Below are 6,465 nucleotides of genomic sequence, written 5' to 3' on the forward strand. Positions count from 1 at the left end.
TTATCAAGAAAAAAAGAGAGAAGAATTAAATCAACAAAATTAGAAATGAAAAAGGAGAGGTTACAATAGACAGTGCAGAAATACAAAGGATTATAAGAGACTATTTTGAACAACTATATGGCAATAAAATGGATAACCTGGAAGAAATGGATAGATCCTTAGAAAAGTTCATTTTCCAAGACTGAACCGACAAGAAATAGAAACTATGAACAACCCAATTACAAGCACTGAAATTGAAGCTGTGATCAAAAATCTCCCCAAAAACAAAAGCCCAGGACCAGATGGCTTCACAGGAGAATTTTATCAAACATTTAGAGAAGAGCTAATGCCTACCCTTCTAAAACTCTTTCAAAAAATTGCAGAGGAAGGAAGATTTCTAAACTCATTCTACAAGGCCACCATCACCTTGATACCAGAACCAGACAAAGACAACACAAAAAAAGAAATACACAGGCCAGTCTCACTGATGAACTTAGATACAAAAATCCTCAACAGAATTTTAGCAAACAGAGTTCAGCAACACATCAAAAAGCTCATACACCATGATCAAGTTGGGTTTATTCCAGGAATGCAAAAATTCTTCAATATATGCAAATCAATCAATATGATACACTGTATTAACAAACTTAAAGATAAAAACCATATTATCATCTCAATAGAGGCAGAAAAAGCCTTTGACAAAATTGAGTACCCATTTATGATTGAAACTCTTCAAAAAATGGGCATAAAAGGAACCTACCTCAACATAGTAAAGGCCATATATGGTAAGCCTACAGCAAACGTTATTCTCAATGGTGAAAAACTGAAAGCATTCCCCCTAAGATCAGGAACAAGACAAGGGTGTCCACTTTCACCACTATTATTCAACATAGTTCTGGATGTCCTAGCTACAGCAATCAGAGAAGAAAAAGAAATAAAAGGAATCCAGATTGGAAAAGAAAAAGTAAAGCTCTCACTGTTTGCAATGACATGATACTGTACATAGAAAACCTTAAAGATAGTATCAGAAAATTACTAGAGCTAACCATTGAATTTGGCAAAGTTGCAGGATACAAAATCAAAACACAGGTATCACTTGCATTTCTATACACTAACAATGAAAAATCAGAAAGAGAAATTAAGGAATCAATCCCACTCACCATTGCAACAAAAAGAATTAAATATCTAGGAATAAACTTACCCAAGGAGACAAAAGAACTGTACACAGAAAATTATAAGACACTAATGAAAGAAATCAAAGACGACATAAACAGATGGAGAGATATTCCATGTTCCTGGGTAGGAAGAATCAATATTGTGAAAATGACTATATTACCAATCACAATCTACAGATTCAATGCAACCCCTATCAAATTATTAATGGCATTTTTCACAGAACAAGAACAAAAACTTTCACAATTCATATGGAAACACAAAAGACCCCAGTAGCCAAAGCAGTCTTGAGAAAGAAGAATGGAGCTGGAGGAATCAATCTTCCTGACTTAAGATTATACTACAAGGCTATGGTCATCAAGACCGTATGGCACTGGCACAAAAACAGAAATATAGACCAATGGAACAAGATAGAAAGCACAAATATAAACACATGCACCTATGGGAAACTTATTTTTGACAGAGGAGGCAAGAATATACAATGGGGCAAAGACAGCATGTTCAATAAATAGTGCTGGGAAAACTGGGCAGTGACATGTAAAAGAATGAAATTAGAATACTTCCTAACACCATAAACAAAGATAAACTCAAAATGAATTAAAGACCTAAATGTAAGACCAGAAACTATAAAACTCTTAGAGGAAAACATAGGCAGAACACTCGATGACATAAATCAAAGTAAGATCCTCTATGACCCACCTCCTAGAGTAATGGAAATAAAAACAAAGTGGGGCATGATGAAACTTAAAAGCTTTTGCACAGCAAAGGAAACTCTAAGCAAGGTGAAAAGACAACCCTCAGAATGAGAGAAAATAATGGCAAATGAAACAACTGACAAAGGATTAATTTTCAAAATATACAAGCAGCTCATACAACTCAATACCAGAAAAACAAACAACCCAATAAAAAATTGGGGAAAAGACCTAAACAGACATCTCTCCAAAGAAGACATACAGACGGCTAATAAACATATGGAAAAATGCTCAATACTGCTCATTATTAGGGAAATGCAAATCAAAACAATAATGAGATATCACTTTACACCAGTCAGAATGGTCATTATCAAAAAGTCTACAAACAATAAATCCTGGAGTGGGTGTGGAGAAAAGGGAACGCTCTTGCACTGTTGATGGGAATGTAAATTGATACAGCTGCTATGGAAGATGGTAAGGAGATTCCTTAAAAAACTATGAATAAAACCACCATATGACCCAGCAATCCCACTCCTAAGCATGTACCCTGAGGAAACCAAAATTGAAAAAGACACATATATCCCACTGTTCATTGCAGCACTATTTACAATAGCTAAAACATGGAAGTAAACTAGATGTCCATGACAGATGAATGGATAAAGAAGTTGTGGTACATATAAACAATGGAATATTACTCAGTCACAAAAAGGAAAGCATTTGTGTCAGTTCTGATGAGGTGGATGAACCTAGAACCTATTATACAGAGTAAAGTGAGTCAGAAAAAGAAAGATAAATATCATATTCTAATGCATATATACAGAATCTAGAAAAATGGTACTGAAGAATTTATTTTCAAGGCGGCAATGGAGAAACAGACATAGAGAATAGACTTGTGGACATGGGGAGAGGGGAGGAGAGGGTGAGATATATGGAAAGAGTAATATGGAACTTACATTACCATAAGTGAAATAGACAGCCAACAGGAATTTGCTGTATGGCTCAGGAAACTCAAACAGGGGCTCTGTTTCAATCTAGAGGGGTGGGATGGGGTGGGATAGGGTGGGATATGGGAGGGAGGTTCAAAAGGGAGGGGATATATGTACACCTATGGCTGACTCATGTTGAGGTTTGACGGAAAACAACAAAATTTTGTAAAGCAATTATCCTTCAATTAAAAAAAAATTAAAAAAAAAACACAACCACTCTTCTGCCACTCTGATCCATTTAAATAACTTTTGTCTTTATTCATTACTTGCCAGTCTTTGTTGGTAAGTATATCAGTACTTACACAGTTTCAAGAATAGTTTATGTACACATAGAATTTTTTTCTATTTTTAATTTACTTTATTTTTCATTTAATTATTTTTTGGCCATGCCTTAAAGCATGTAGGTATTAGTTCCCTGACCAGGCGTCTAACCCATGCCCCCTGCATTGGGAACATGAAGTCTTAACCACTGGACCACCAGGGAAGACCCTATTTTTTCTTTATGATTATAATTTGAGTTGTTCATGTTGCCATTGGCCTTTGTTATTAAAGCTCCTGAAGTAGGCATATAATAATTAATATCACATTATCCCTATTGTTGAACATTTTTCACTCTTCCCAATCTTTTTCTCTAATTTTTTTTTCTTGAATAAATTCTAAGTGATGTGATTTCAGGATTAAAGGCTATGAACAAGGTAATCTCTCCTGTGTGTGCTCAGTTGCTCAGTCATGTCAGACTCTTTGAGACCCCATGGACTGTAGCCTGCTAGGCTCCTCTGTCCATGGGGATTCTCCAGGCAAGAGTACTGGAGTGGGTTGCCATGACCTCCTCCAAGGGATCTTCCTAACTGAATATTACTCAGTCACAAAAAGGAAAGCATTTGTGTCAGTTCTGATGAGGTGGATGAACCTAGAACCTATTATACAGAGTAAAGTGAGTCAGAAAAAGAAAGATAAATATCATATTCTAATGCATATATACAGAATCTAGAAAAATGGTACTGAAGAATTTATTTTCAAGGCGGCAATGGAGAAACAGACATAGAGAATAGACTTGTGGACATGGGGAGAGGGGAGGAGAGGGTGAGATATATGGAAAGAGTAATATGGAACTTACATTACCATATGTGAAATAGACAGCCAACAGGAATTTGTTCATTATGAATGCAATTGATATACTTTTTCATACTTAACCAAGAAGGTTTTGTACAACTATAGACTCCATTTGCATGACTGATATAAAACTGTTGCAAGTGGTGAAAGGGGTTATGTATTTAATAGATTTGGGATATCTTTTGTAGATCTCATTACAGGAGGAAAAGAGTTTGAAACTACAAATTTGAACTGAGATGTCAGATAATTCACAATCATGAATTAAGCTGCCACCCCAAGCAGAGCCAATGATATTAAATTACAGTGTCAATAACATTAAAGGTTCTTTACCAACCATCTGAGCCACCAGGGAATCCTAATACACCTTAATAAACCGTCTTTTCCAGTTTGCTATATTTTCTTTTACAAAGTGAAATGGGGAAGAGAAGTACTGTAAGGAGAAAAACTCTAAGTTTAATAGGCTTGTAACTAAAGAACTGAACACATTTGTAGAAGGCACAGTGTTTTCAGAGATAACACAGCAAGTGAAAAGGAATGAATATGGCTTGATTACTAGGGTAGGTAAAACTACTGCCATATGTTAATGGATAGTAAGGATTTTCTCAAAGGATTTGCTGGTCTGAACTGCTTGTGAGCATGGAAACCTTCCTCTCCAATCTCATTTTTCCCATGTCAGGGTCTAGTTTACAAGAGGCCCCAAAGAGCAAAAATGCTATTTCCTGTGGGATTTTGAAAACCCCATTGTCTTTAATTGCATTTTGTTAAGCACCTTTCTAAGCGCCTGGAAAAAGAACTGGGAAGAACAATTTGCTCATAAGCAACAAACTCAGTCTTAACTCATTTGGAGGAGAATAAACTGATTTTGGGCAAATATATTTTTAGACCTAAGCTTTTAAAATCTAATGTTCATTATGAATGCAATTGATATACTTTTTCATACTTAACCAAGAAGGTTTTGTACAACTATAGACTCCATTTGCATGACTGATATAAAACTGTTGCAAGTGGTGAAAGGGGTTATGTATTTAATAGATTTGGGATATCTTTTGTAGATCTCATTACAGGAGGAAAAGAGTTTGAAACTACAAATTTGAACTGAGATGTCAGATAATTCACAATCATGAATTAAGCTGCCACCCCAAGCAGAGCCAATGATATTAAATTACAGTGTCAATAACATTGTGAAATACTCTGCTTTCCAAACACCTGAGTAAACTCAACCCTGAGAAATATGGTCATAAGTGTTTGTTGAGCACCCAGTATGAACTTAGCAACTGTGTCAGGCACCCTTGGGGATATTAACAACAGTGAAGAAAGAAGATGACAAGAAATAGGAGACTTGAGTTCTAGTTCTAGCTATGAGTGCCATGAGCAAGTCACTTCCTCTTTGGGTCCTAATTTCCTCATTTGGAAAATGAGAAGCTTAGAGTAGATACAGAATGGCAAGTAGGTTTTATCTCAGGCATAAGCTCCACTGAACTTATAGTGGTGGCCTGGAGTGCTATGGTGAAATGATTGTTAAGACAACATCGGACTCAGCAGCAAAGAGTACTATTGATTGATTAGCTATGTCTGTGTAGGTTCACATAGAAGTATGGATACTTGTGCTACTACTTATTGGCCCTGGTCTCAAGAGCACTCCAACTCTGCTATTCTTTGATGTTAATGAAGATAAGATTTGTGCCTTAAGTAACTTAAAATCTGCTTGAGGAAATAAGACCAAGCACCAGAAATTAAATAAATTGAATAAATCGAGGTGGAAAAATTATAAGGGCTAATTTGTGTGGTATAGATGATAAATGTCAAAACTGAGAGAATACAAAGATCAATTTATTAATTCAACCTTGGGTTGCTGTTGTTGTGTTGTTAAGTCGTGTCTGACTCTGTGACTCTGTGGTCCTGTCAGGCTCCTCTGCTTGTGGGATTTCCTAGGCAAGAATACTGGAGTTGGTTGCCATTTCCTTCTCCAGACCTGGGTAATCAGGGATATTTCTTGGACTTGATTTGAGTCTTAAAGAACAGGGCAAGATAATAATAATATAAATACTAAAAAAGATGATATATTTTTTACTATAGCACTTCAGAATTTACACATCATCTTGGAATACATTATCAAATTTTGAGAAGATTTCAGAGTTTTGAGAAGTTTACAGAGTTTTCACAACCATTATAACATTTAATCTTCACAATAGCCCTAGAAGTAGGTATCATTCAGTTTAGTTCAGTTCAGTCGTTCAGTTGTGTCTGACTCTTTGCCACCCCATGAATTGCAGCCCGCCAGGCCTCCCTGTCCATCACCAACTCCCGGAGTTTACTCAAACTCATGCCCATCGAGTCGGTGATGCCATCCAGCCATCTCATCCTCTGTCGTCCCCTTCTCCTCCTGCCCCCAATCCCTCCCAGCATCAGGGTCTTTTCCAATGAGTCAACTCTTCACATGAGGTGGCCAAAGTATTGGAGTTTCAGCTTCAGCATCAGTCCTTCCAATGAACACCCAGGACTGATCTCCATTAGGATGGACT

This window comes from Dama dama, chromosome 12 (assembly GCF_033118175.1).
Source record: "Dama dama isolate Ldn47 chromosome 12, ASM3311817v1, whole genome shotgun sequence".
Lineage (NCBI taxonomy): Eukaryota > Metazoa > Chordata > Mammalia > Artiodactyla > Cervidae > Dama > Dama dama.